This window comes from Bombina bombina, chromosome 3 (genome assembly GCF_027579735.1).
Source record: "Bombina bombina isolate aBomBom1 chromosome 3, aBomBom1.pri, whole genome shotgun sequence".
NCBI classification, from domain to species: Eukaryota; Metazoa; Chordata; class Amphibia; order Anura; family Bombinatoridae; genus Bombina; species Bombina bombina.
The window spans coordinates 718534758-718547834 of record NC_069501.1 but is presented as its reverse complement, the minus strand read 5'-3'; the positions used below and the strand labels follow the sequence as shown (position 1 = coordinate 718547834).

Genomic DNA, 13077 nt, shown 5'->3' with positions numbered 1-13077 from the left:
AGATCCACCTCTTGCAAATCTCCGCAAACACTCTTGATGGAAAGACCATTCCCCCAGATGAAAGGATTGTCTGCTGAGGAAATCCGCTTCCCAGTTGTCCACACCCGGAAGAATGTGGATCGCCGACAGCAAACAAATGTGGGTCTCCGCCCACTCCAGAATCTGAGATACTTCCCTCATAGCTAGGGAGCTTCTCGTTCCCCCCGATGGTTGATGTAAGCCACTGAGAATATATTGTCTTATTGGAATCTGATAAACTGGGACGAACCCAGCAGAGGCCAAGCCTCCAGAGCATTGTATATTGCCGAAGATCCAAAATGCGATCGGGAAGGAGTTTTTCCTCCTGAATCCATAGGCCCTGTACCTTCCTGGCACCCCAAACAGCTCCCCATCCTGACAGACTCGCAACCGTAGTCACAATCACCCAGGATGGTCTTGAGACGGACGTCCCTTGTGACAAGTGATCCAGACAAAAACACCAAGAGAGCGATTCTCTCTATCGGTTGTCCAGAGAAATCTGTTGACAGATCCGAATGATCGCTGTTGCACTGCTTCAGCATGCGCAGTTGCAACAGTCTGAGGTGAAACCTGGCAAAGGAAATGATGTCCATGCTGGACACCATGAAACCAATCACCTCCATACACCGAGCCACAGATGGCTTTAAGGAGGTCTGGAGGGCAAGACATGTTGAAGCTAGCTTGCAACGTTTCTGGTCTGTTAGAAATATTCTTATCTCTATGGAGTCTATTATAGTACCTGAGAATTCTACCCTGGTACTTGATACAAGAGAACTCTCTCTAGATTTATCTTGCATCCATGGGATCGAAGACGACAGAGGAGTGATTCCGAATGGTCCATTCTTAAAAAAATTTTTTGGAGCCGTAGCTAGACCAAACAGAAGTGCAATAAACTGGAAGTGTTGGTCCAGGAATGCAAACCTTAGGAACTGGAAGTGGTCTTGAGGATTGGTACGAGAAGGGAGCATCCTTCAGATCTATTGTGGTCGTGAAGTGCCCTTTTTGAACGAGGGGAAGGATAGACCTTATTGTCTCCATCTTGAACAAAGGACCATATAAAAACTTGTTTAAGCACTTTAGGTCCAGAATCAGACAGAAAGTTCCCTCCTTCTTTGGGACCACGAAAAGGTTTAAATAGTAACCCAAAACACTCACTGCGAAAGGCACCGGGACAAAAACTCCTGGGAGAACAGATTCTGTACGCACCCCAGAAAGGCTTCCCTCCTCTATGGTCAGGAAGACAGGAGAGAGGAGGAATCTGTCCTTGGGTGGCTGAGACTAGAAACCTATCTTGTAACCCTGAGCTATGACCTCCAGGACCCATGGATCCTGCACATCCCTGAACCAAGCGACTGTAAAGAGCGACAGACTGCCCCCTACACGATCCAGAAAGGACCAGGGACCGCCCATTCATGCCGACTTAAGACTTGGCGGGCTTCTTGCTCTGCTTGGATTTATTCCTGGACTGAACCGGCTTCCAAGAGCTCTTGTTTTGCTCTGACTTAGGGGAGGACTGCTCACATGGGCTTTATCAGAATGAAAAGAACGAAAAATTGTTCCTTAGACTAGTTCATATGCTCTAGCAGTAGGAGGGCACCCTTGCCCCCTAAGACCGTGGAGATAATCAAGTCCAGGCCTTGACCAAACAAAATCATTCCCTTAAAGGGAAGGGAAAGAAGTCTAGACTTAGAAGTCATATCCGCAGACCGTGACTTCAGCCAGAGCCCGATGGGCCTGACAGAAAAAGCTGAAGCCATAGCATAATAATCTGCTGATTAGCATTACAGATAAAAGAATTAGCAACCCTCGAGACCTTAATTCTTTCCTGAATAACATTGAGGGGACCCTCCCCCTCGATTAAATACTGTAAGGAGTTACACCCATAGGTAGCTGCTCCAGCAACCGCGGCAACAACAGCTGCCAGTTGAAACAAATATCCTGTATGTTGAAACATCTTCCTTAACAGAGTTTCCATCTTTTATCCATGGGCTCTTTAAGCGAAGAGCTATCCTCAAGTGGGATAGTAGTACATTTAGTAAGGGTTAAGATATCGCTATCCCTTTTAGGGACGGAATCTCACAACTCCATTGAGAGTCCAGGGCCGGGAACATTTTGTTAAAGGGAGAAGAGGAGAAAAAGGAATCCAATCCTGTCCCATTCATTCTCAATAATGTTCGCCATCTAACAGGAACAGGGAAGGATAAGGTACCACCCTGTCCTCAAACTCTATCCAATTTAGGAATCAAAAGTTCATCAGGCAATTTGGCCTCTGGAACCTCTGAATTCGCCAAAAACTTCCTTTAGAAGAAAGCGCAAATTCCTAAAACTAAAAGTCTGGTTCCTCCACAGCCGGAGGTTTAGAGGCAGCAGACTCCGACCCAGAATGTTCAAACTCTGAAGTCTCAGAAAGAACGTTATCCTCGGATAACCCTATCAGTTAAATCCAATAAATTATCTGATGTACTCTGGGAAGGAGTGCAATATGTAACCTTTCGCTTGAGCTTAGCAGGACGAGGTAAAGCATTAAAGGCCGCAGACACCACCATCTGAACTGCGCAGTAACAACTGGTGAAAAAATGGCCCCCTCCAGATGATCAGTAATGCTACGGGAAACTTCATGTGTAGAGAGATAAGAATGTAGGGTAAGCACCTCACTGGGCGACAACTCCTCAGAGGTGGACGGCTCAGTGGTATCAAACATGTTTGATATTATCACATTATCAAGGCATATGGAACATAATTGAGGGGGCGGAACTAAAGCCTCCTCACAATATTAACAGGAATTACTCTATAGGAATAGAGGGAGTGCTCTTTAAGTAACAGAATCCTCCATCGCTAGTGCAATAACCAGAGAACTATAGAAATAAAACAACATAATTTATGTAAGAACTTACCTGATAAATTCATTTCTTTCATATTAACAAGAGTCCATGAGCTAGTGACGTATGGGATATACATTCCTACCAGGAGGGGCAAAGTTTCCCAAACCTTAAAATGCCTATAAATACACCCCTCACCACACCCACAAATCAGTTTAACGAATAGCCAAGAAGTGGGGTGATAAGAAAAAAAGTGCGAAGCATATAACATAAGGAATTGGAATAATTGTGCTTTATACAAAAAAATCATAACCACCACAAAAAAGGGTGGGCCTCATGGACTCTTGTTAATATGAAAGAAATGAATTTATCAGGTAAGTTCTTACATAAATTATGTTTTCTTTCATGTAATTAACAAGAGTCCATGAGCTAGTGACGTATGGGATAATGACTACCCAAGATGTGGATCTTTCCACACAAGAGTCACTAGAGAGGGAGGGATAAAATAAAGACAGCCAATTCCTGCTGAAAATAATCCACACCCAAAATAAAGTTTAACAAAAAACATAAGCAGAAGATTCAAACTGAAACCGCTGCCTGAAGAACTTTTCTACCAAAAACTGCTTCAGAAGAAGAAAATACATCAAAATGGTAGAATTTAGTAAAAGTATGCAAAGAGGACCAAGTTGCTGCTTTGCAGATCTGGTCAACCGAAGCTTCATTCCTAAACGCCCAGGAAGTAGATACTGACCTAGTAGAATGAGCTGTAATTCTTTGAGGCGGAATTTTACCCGACTCAACATAGGCAAGATGAATTAAAGATTTCAACCAAGATGCCAAAGAAATGGCAGAAGCTTTCTGGCCTTTCCTAGAACCGGAAAAGATAACAAATAGACTAGAAGTCTTACGGAAAGATTTCGTAGCTTCAACATAATATTTCAAAGCTCTAACAACATCCAAAGAATGCAATGATTTCTCCTTAGAATTCTTAGGATTAGGACATAATGAAGGAACCACAATTTCTCTACAAATGTTGTTGGAATTCACAACTTTAGGTAAAAATTCAAAAGAAGTTCGCAACACCGCCTTATCCTGATGAAAAATCAGAAAAGGAGACTCACACGAAAGAGCAGATAATTCAGAAACTCTTCTAGCAGAAGAGATGGCCAAAAGGAACAAAACTTTCCAAGAAAGTAATTTAATGTCCAATGAATGCATAGGTTCAAACGGAGGAGCTTGAAGAGCTCCCAAAACCAAATTCAAACTCCATGGAGGAGAAATTGACTTAATGACAGGTTTTATACGAACCAAAGCTTGTACAAAACAATGAATATCAGGAAGAATAGCAATCTTTCTGTGAAAAAGAACAGAAAGAGCGGAGATTTGTCCTTTCAAAGAACTCGCGGACAAACCCTTATCTAAACCATCCTGAAGAAACTGTAAAATTCTCGGTATTCTAAAAGAATGCCAAGAAAAATGATGAGAAAGACACCAAGAAATATAAGTCTTCCAGACTCTATAATATATCTCTCGAGATACAGATTTACGAGCCTGTAACATAGTATTAATCACGGAGTCAGAGAAACCTCTATGACCAAGAATCAAGCGTTCAATCTCCATACCTTTAAATTTAAGGATTTCAGATCCGGATGGAAAAAAGGACCTTGAGACAGAAGGTCTGGTCTTAACGGAAGAGTCCATGGTTGGCAAGATGCCATCCGGACAAGATCCGCATACCAAAACCTGTGAGGCCATGCCGGAGCTATTAGCAGAACAAACGAGCATTCCCTCAGAATCTTGGAGATTACTCTTGGAAGAAGAACTAGAGGCGGAAAGATATAGGCAGGATGATACTTCCAAGGAAGTGATAATGCATCCACTGCCTCCGCCTGAGGATCCCGGGATCTGGACAGATACCTGGGAAGTTTCTTGTTTAGATGAGAGGCCATCAGATCTATCTCTGGGAGCCCCCACATTTGAACAATCTGAAGAAATACCTCTGGGTGAAGAGACCATTCGCCCGGATGCAACGTTTGGCGACTGAGATAATCCGCTTCCCAATTGTCTACACCTGGGATATGAACCGCAGAGATTAGACAGGAGCTGGATTCCGCCCAAACCAAAATTCGAGATACTTCTTTCATAGCCAGAGGACTGTGAGTCCCTCCTTGATGATTGATGTATGCCACAGTTGTGACATTGTCTGTCTGAAAACAAATGAACGATTCTCTCTTCAGAAGAGGCCAAAACTGAAGAGCTCTGAAAACTGCACGGAGTTCCAAGATATTGATCGGTAATCTCACCTCCTGAGATTCCCAAACTCCTTGTGCCGTCAGAGATCCCCACACAGCTCCCCAACCTGTGAGACTTGCATCTGTTGAAATTACAGTCCAGGTCGGAAGAACAAAAGAAGCCCCCTGAATTAAACGATGGTGATCTGTCCACCACGTCAGAGAGTGCCGAACAATCGGTTTTAAAGATATTAATTGATATATCTTCGTGTAATCCCTGCACCATTGGTTCAGCATACAGAGCTGAAGAGGTCGCATGTGAAAACGAGCAAAGGGGATCGCGTCCGATGCAGCAGTCATAAGACCTAGAATTTCCATGCATAAGGCTACCGAAGGGAATGATTGAGACTGAAGGTTTCGACAGGCTGTAATCAATTTTAGACGTCTCTTGTCTGTTAAAGACAAAGTCATGGACACTGAATCTATCTGGAAACCCAGAAAGGTTACCCTTGTTTGAGGAATCAAAGAACTTTTTGGTAAATTGATCCTCCAACCATGATCTTGAAGAAACAACACAAGTCGATTCGTATGAGACTCTGCTAAATGTAAAGACGGAGCAAGTACCAAGATATCGTCCAAATAAGGAAATACCACAATACCCTGTTCTCTGATTACAGACAGAAGGGCACCGAGAATCTTTGTGAAAATTCTTGGAGCTGTAGCAAGGCCAAACGGTAGAGCCACAAATTGGTAATGCTTGTCTAGAAAAGAGAATCTCAGGAACTGATAATGATCTGGATGAATCGGAATATGCAGATATGCATCCTGTAAATCTATTGTGGACATATAATTCCCTTGCTGAACAAAAGGCAATATAGTCCTTACAGTTACCATCTTGAACGTTGGTATCCTTACATAACGATTCAATAATTTTAGATCCAGAACTGGTCTGAAGGAATTCTCCTTCTTTGGTACAATGAAGAGATTTGAATAAAACCCCATCCCCTGTTCCGGAACTGGAACTGGCATAATTACTCCAGCCAACTCTAGATCTGAAACACAATTCAGAAATGCTTGAGCTTTCACTGGATTTACTGGGACATGGGAAAGAAAAAATCTCTTTGCAGGAGGTCTCATCTTGAAACCAATTCTGTACCCTTCTGAAACAATGTTCTGAATCCAAAGATTGTGAACAGAACTGATCCAAATTTCTTTGAAAAAACGTAACCTGCCCCCTACCAGCTGAACTGGAATGAGGGCCGTACCTTCATGTGAACTTAGAAGCAGGCTTTGCCTTTCTAGCAGGCTTGGATTTATTCCAGACTGGGGATGGTTTCCAAACTGAAACTGCTCCTGAGGACGAAGGATCAGGCTTTTGTTCTTTGTTGAAACGAAAGGAACGAAAACGATTGTTAGCCCTGTTTTTACCTTTAGACTTTTTATCCTGTGGTAAAAAAGTTCCTTTCCCACCAGTAACAGTTGAAATAATAGAATCCAACTGAGAACCAAATAATTTGTTTCCCTGGAAAGAAATGGAAAGTAGAGTTGATTTAGAAGCCATATCAGCATTCCAAGTCTTAAGCCATAAAGCTCTTCTGGCTAAGATAGCCAGAGACATAAATCTAACATCAACTCTAATAATATCAAAAATGGCATCACAGATGAAATTATTAGCATGCTGGAGAAGAATAATAATATCATGAGAATCACGATTTGTTACTTGTTGCGCTAGAGTTTCCAACCAAAAAGTTGAAGCTGCAGCAACATCAGCCAATGATATAGCAGGTCTAAGAAGATTACCTGAACATAGATAAGCTTTTCTTAGAAAAGATTCAATTTTTCTATCTAAAGGATCCTTAAACGAGGTACCATCTGATGTAGGAATGGTAGTACGTTTAGCAAGGGTAGAAATAGCCCCATCAACTTTAGGGATTTTGTCCCAAAATTCTAATCTGTCAGGCGGAACAGGATATAATTGCTTAAAACGTTTAGAAGGAGTAAATGAATTACCCAATCTATCCCATTCCTTAGCAATTACTGCAGAAATAGCATTAGGAACAGGAAAGACTTCTGGAATAACCGCAGGAGCTTTAAAAACCTTATCCAAACGTATAGAATTAGTATCAAGAGGACTAGAATCCTCTATTTCTAAAGCAATTAGTACTTCTTTAAGTAAAGAGCGAATAAATTCCATCTTAAATAAATATGAAGATTTATCAGCATCAATCTCTGAGACAGAATCCTCTGAACCAGAAGAGTCCAAAGAATCAGAATGATGGTGTTCATTTAAAAATTCATCTGTAGAGAGAGAAGATTTAAAAGACTTTTTACGTTTACTAGAAGGAGAAATAACAGACAAAGCCTTCTTTATGGATTCAGAAACAAAATCTCTTATGTTATCAGGAACATTCTGCACCTTAGATGTTGAGGGAATTGCAACAGGCAATGGTACATCACTAAAGGAAATATTATCTGCATTAACAAGTTTGTCATGACATTTAATACAAACAACAGCTGGAGGAATAGCTACCAAAAGTTTACAGCAGATACACTTAGCTTTGGTAGATCCAGCAGGCAGAGGTTTTCCTGTAGTATCTTCTGGCTCAGATGCAACGTGAGACATCTTGCAATATGTAAGAGAAAAAACAACATATAAAGCAAAATAGATCAAATTCCTTATAAGACAGTTTCAGGAATGGGAAAAAAATGCCAAACATCAAGCTTCTAGCAACCAGAAGCAAATGAAAAATGAGACTGAAATAATGTGGAGACAAAAGCGACGCCCATATTTTTTGGCGCCAAATAAGACGCCCACATTATTTGGCGCCTAAATGCTTTTGGCGCCAAAAATGACGCCACATCCGGAACGCCGACATTTTTGGCGCAAAATAACGTCAAAAAAATGACGCAACTTCCGGCGACACGTATGACGCCGGAAACGGAAATGAATTTTTGCGCCAAAAAAGTCCGCGCCAAGAATGACGCAATAAAATGAAGCATTTTCAGCCCCCGCGAGCCTAACAGCCCACAGGGAAAAAAGTCAAATTTTTGAGGTAAGAAAAAAATGATAATTAAAGCATAATCCCAAATATGAAACTGACTGTCTGGAAATAAGGAAAGTTGAACATTCTGAGTCAAGGCAAATAAATGTTTGAATACATATATTTAGAACTTTATAAATAAAGTGCCCAACCATAGCTTAGAGTGTCACAGAAAATAAGACTTACTTACCCCAGGACACTCATCTACATGTTTGTAGAAAGCCAAACCAGTACTGAAACGAGAATCAGTAGAGGAAATGGTAAATATAAGAGTATATCGTCGATCTGAAAAAGGGAGGTAAGAGATGAATCTCTACGACCGATAACAGAGAACCTTATGAAATAGACCCCGTAAAAGGAGATCACTGCATTCAATAGGCAATACTCTCCTCACATCCCTCTGACATTCACTGCACGCTGAGAGGAAAACCGGGCTCCAACTTGCTGCGGAGCGCATATCAACGTAGAATCTAGCACAAACTTACTTCACCACCTCCCTTGGAGGCAAAGTTTGTAAAACTGATTTGTGGGTGTGGTGAGGGGTGTATTTATAGGCATTTTAAGGTTTGGGAAACTTTGCCCCTCCTGGTAGGAATGTATATCCCATACGTCACTAGCTCATGGACTCTTGTTAATTACATGAAAGAAATCTTATTTTATTCAAAAGAACTACACCTTTATATCCCAATGGCTGGGGCACTCCCCACCTCCCATGACCCAGACAGTACAGAGATTTAAGACTCCTCTCTGATAGACACCCGGTCAGGAAAGAATCACATGGGGCACAATGCAGGACCATCCCTGCTATGAGAAAAAGCGCACCAAGCTTGTAAGCTGCATGGCTCTCAAAGTGAAAGTGAAACCTGTATATTCCATAACAGCCTATGAGCCCATAGCATCCCACACATAAAAGCAGCATAAAAATCAAATAAACATAAAAGATTATTTCCCACTGTTCAATAATCCCCCTCAGGAGATATTAACCCTTGATCTATACAGATTAAAGGAGTCACACTGTGACCCTGTCTTCTTGCGTTATCATATATGTATAAAAAAATGAAACTAGCTTACAAGAATCTATGCCGTGGAACAATAACACGGCCCTTCAAGTGTGACAGATAGTAGCATCACTTCCGACATGGACTTGAGTGAAGAAAGCAGGCAGCAGACACTAATTGCTTTTGGAGCTGTTAATATGAGTCGGGATGGTTTTGCAGAAAGACTCTCCCCTGCATCTACGGACTCTAACTTTCATCCATACTCTCACTGAGAGGCTGACAGGACTACTTAAAACTTCAGTCCCATCTCGAAGAATACTACCCTCCATAAGAGAGACTACTCCGAAATCTTCTGACACTTCTCTGCCAACCTCCTGTGACGAAAGGCAAAGAATGACTGGGGGATGAGGGAAGTGGGGGAGGTATTTAAGACTTTGGCTGTGGTGTCTTTGCCTCCTCCTTGTAGCCAGGTTCTGTATTTCCCAAAAGTAATGAATGCAGCTGTGGACTCTCCCGTTTAAGAAGAAAACAGAAATTTACACACCCTTCACATTTTTTTCTCATTTTAAAACTTACATACACAGCAGAGTTTATATTTACACATAGCTTCAATAACTAAAGCTTACCATTCTAGATACAGGTACTATCTTTAACCAATTTGAAAGCAGTCAAAGTACATTAGTATAATACTTTTTCGGAAATAGTGTTCAACTTTAAGTGGAGGAAAAGTAAGGAGGACTAGATTTGTCTAGTGTTAGTTGTGGCTGCCTTTTAATTGATAGGGGCAGGTGACATCCCAAACTATTTGTTAAAGGGATACTAAACCCACATTTTTAATTTCATGATTCAGATAGAGCATGCAATTTTAAACAACTTTTTAATTTACTCCTATTATCAATTTTTCTTCGTTCTCTTGCTATCTTTATTTAAAAGCAGGGATTGAAAGCTTAGGAGACAGTTTATTTTAGGTTCAGCACCCTGGATAGTGCTTGCTTATTGGTGGCTACATTTAGCAAACCAATAAGCAAGCATAACTCAGGTTCTCAACCAAAAATGGACCGGCAGTTAAGCTTTACATTCCAGCTTTTTAAATAATGATAGCAAGAGAATGAAGAAATTTTGATAATAGGAGTAAATTAGAAAATTGCATGCTCTATCTGAATCATTAAAGAAAAAATTTGGGTTTAGTGTCCCTTTAAGCTCTATGGTTTCTAACGGTACAACCAGCATTCATTTGGAGCTAAACTGGCAACTTATTGCAGTAAAACAGTAAGCCATAAATACTGAACTAATCTGGAACATTAATCATGTAGTAGAAATTGGGGAAAAGAGACCTAAGAACAATATTTCTATATTTTTTGTGATCAAAACCAATTTTCTTAATTATTAATATCCCTAATCTTAGAACATTTGTATATTTTTCTAGATCAGTTTGCCCAGTTATGGAGTCTTGATCGTTTTAATTAATGTGGCTTTCCCATTGGCTCCTATCTTATGTTTATAAAGAAACATTTTGCCATCTCATATTTTTGTTATTTACCTACTTGAAAGTATATTAAAAAGGGACATGAAATACTTTTTTTCTTTTATGATACAATTTTAAACAGCTTTCCAATTTAAATCTTTTATAAAATTTGTATAGTTATCTTGATATTCCCCTTGAAGGAACAACAATGCACTACTGGGGGCTAGCTGAACACAATGGATGAGACAATGACAAGAGGCATATAAGTATTTTACAGATATAGTTAGCCGCACTTCAACATTTCTTTCAGTATGTGCAAGTATGGAAGGGTTGTTGCACAGTCCCACAAAATACAAAAGAACAATATCTGTCTCCCACTTGGCTGTATTATGACATAAAGGTCAAGGTTATCATGGCGAAGTTTCTGGCTCCAAACCCTTACTAATGCCAAACAATACACACCGCACACTACGTTTAAAAAGTTACAAATTTTGAAAAAAGACAAAGTAATGTTTTCATAGTGCCACCTTGTGGCCAACATACAATAATGCAATAAAAACAAATACAATTTCAAGGAATGTATTATATCAAGAATTCTGAGCAGATTATAAAAAAATGACTGTCATATCTTTTTCACTATTCATGCCTCTAAGGTACATGGCATCTAAATGAAAAATCCAAAATAATTCTCTCTGCTTTAAAAGTTTTTCCCAGTCGCCTCCGCTTCTTGGTTTCATAGCTGGCTTATCTCATGGGCAGCTTCAAGAAAGTGAAAGGATACAGGAGCATCTTTATTTCTGCATCTAATATTTGATTTATGCTGATTTATTTTGTTTTACCAGTCTTAGAACATGGGCACTTAACTGTATAAATCACATAGATATAATTGCATTCATTGAAGTCCCTAATGTCATATTTGTTACCATTTCTAGGGTGTAAACAACTGTATACTTTATTTTTTTATGTAATATAGTTTCCATGTCTCAATTTACTGCTCTCTACATCGGTCCTCACTAATTTATCCCTTAGATTCAGGACCCCTTTACATACCATCATAGGGGTTTCTTAGAATTCTTTAATCCCAGCATTACAATCTATTAAAATATTCCAAAAGTGTAATCATGGACTCAATTTTCTTACTGTCTGGGATGAATAGTGAAACAAATACTATCCGATTGGACTTTACTCTAGAGGCATTGTTACATTATGTACAGGATTTCTCATTTACTTTGTTTTGGACGCTTGCAAATTCTTCACTGATCAGGGACTTAGGGTAACCCCATCCACAGATGTTCCACCCACGGTGAACTGCTGATAACTATATCTGTATACTGGATTTTGCTGCTAGTGGTTTAATGTGTACCACCACCATATAAAAGACTATGGAGTCTAGTCAAAGGTGTTCATGTATTCTAAAGCAGATGCCGCAAGAATTACTACATTGGCCTATGGTTCATGCAACGTTTTGAAAACAACATTACCAGTTGAAAGGATTGCAAACAAATATATGACGTGGGACCTACACTCTACATCATTTGCATAGGGTGAGATCAATCCCAAGGTGGTTGAGAATGACAACTTGTACTACCCTAATGGTACAGAATGCAGAGTATTGTAAAAAGTTCCAATATATCCTTAACAAGTGTTCATACAACTCGATAGTGCTGACAGTGGAATATCTGCAAAAGAAAAAGAGAGCTATAACAGAGACTAAAGAGCAGTTAAACACCTGCACCACTGAGTAATTTGCAAAGATTATAAAATCCACTGATGATGTAACCGACGAGATGTGCAAACAACTTCAGCAGAAGAAGAAATTGAAATCCGTCCAAGACTAACAAGATTACAGTACCAGTCGGGTATACAAATATAGATTTGCCGAAACCAGAAATCATCACAGAAGTACTTCCGGCTTTTGTCGCCGTGGAACCAAGAGGAACCAACAAGGCACAGGAAGTGCTAGTTCAACAGTGGGGTCAGTATTCTCTAATGAATGTTTTCCGGAGTATTCAGGCAGCAAGAGAGTTAATGCAGTATGTTAATGAGAAATTCTGTACAGAAGGCAACAATGCCTCAAGTGTAAAATCCAAATCATATAGTATTTGTTTCACAATTCAGCCCACACAGTAAGAAAATTGAGTCCATTATTAAACGTTTTTGGTATATTTTTAAAGATTGTAATGTTGGGATTGAAAAAATCCAAGAATCCCCTATGATGGCATATAAGAGGGTCCCAAATCTAAAAGATAAATTAAAAAAACAGAATTTATGTTTACCTGATAAATTACTTTCTCCAACGGTGTGTCCGGTCCACGGCGTCATCCTTACTTGTGGGATATTCTCTTCCCCAACAGGAAATGGCAAAGAGCCCAGCAAAGCTGGTCACATGATCCCTCCTAGGCTCCGCCTTCCCCAGTCATTCGACCGACGTAAAGGAGGAATATTTGCATAGGAGAAACCATATGATACCGTGGTGACTGTAGTTAAAGAAGATAAATTATCAGA

The 13077-nt window shown here is 40.1% G+C and overlaps 1 protein-coding gene across 1 annotated transcript in view; it reads right to left on the bottom strand.

Annotated features, from left to right (window-relative positions):
- The window catches only part of CIP2A (cellular inhibitor of PP2A), a 335048-nt gene that overhangs the window by 216528 nt on the left and 105443 nt on the right, over positions 1-13077 (bottom strand). The window lies entirely within an intron of this gene.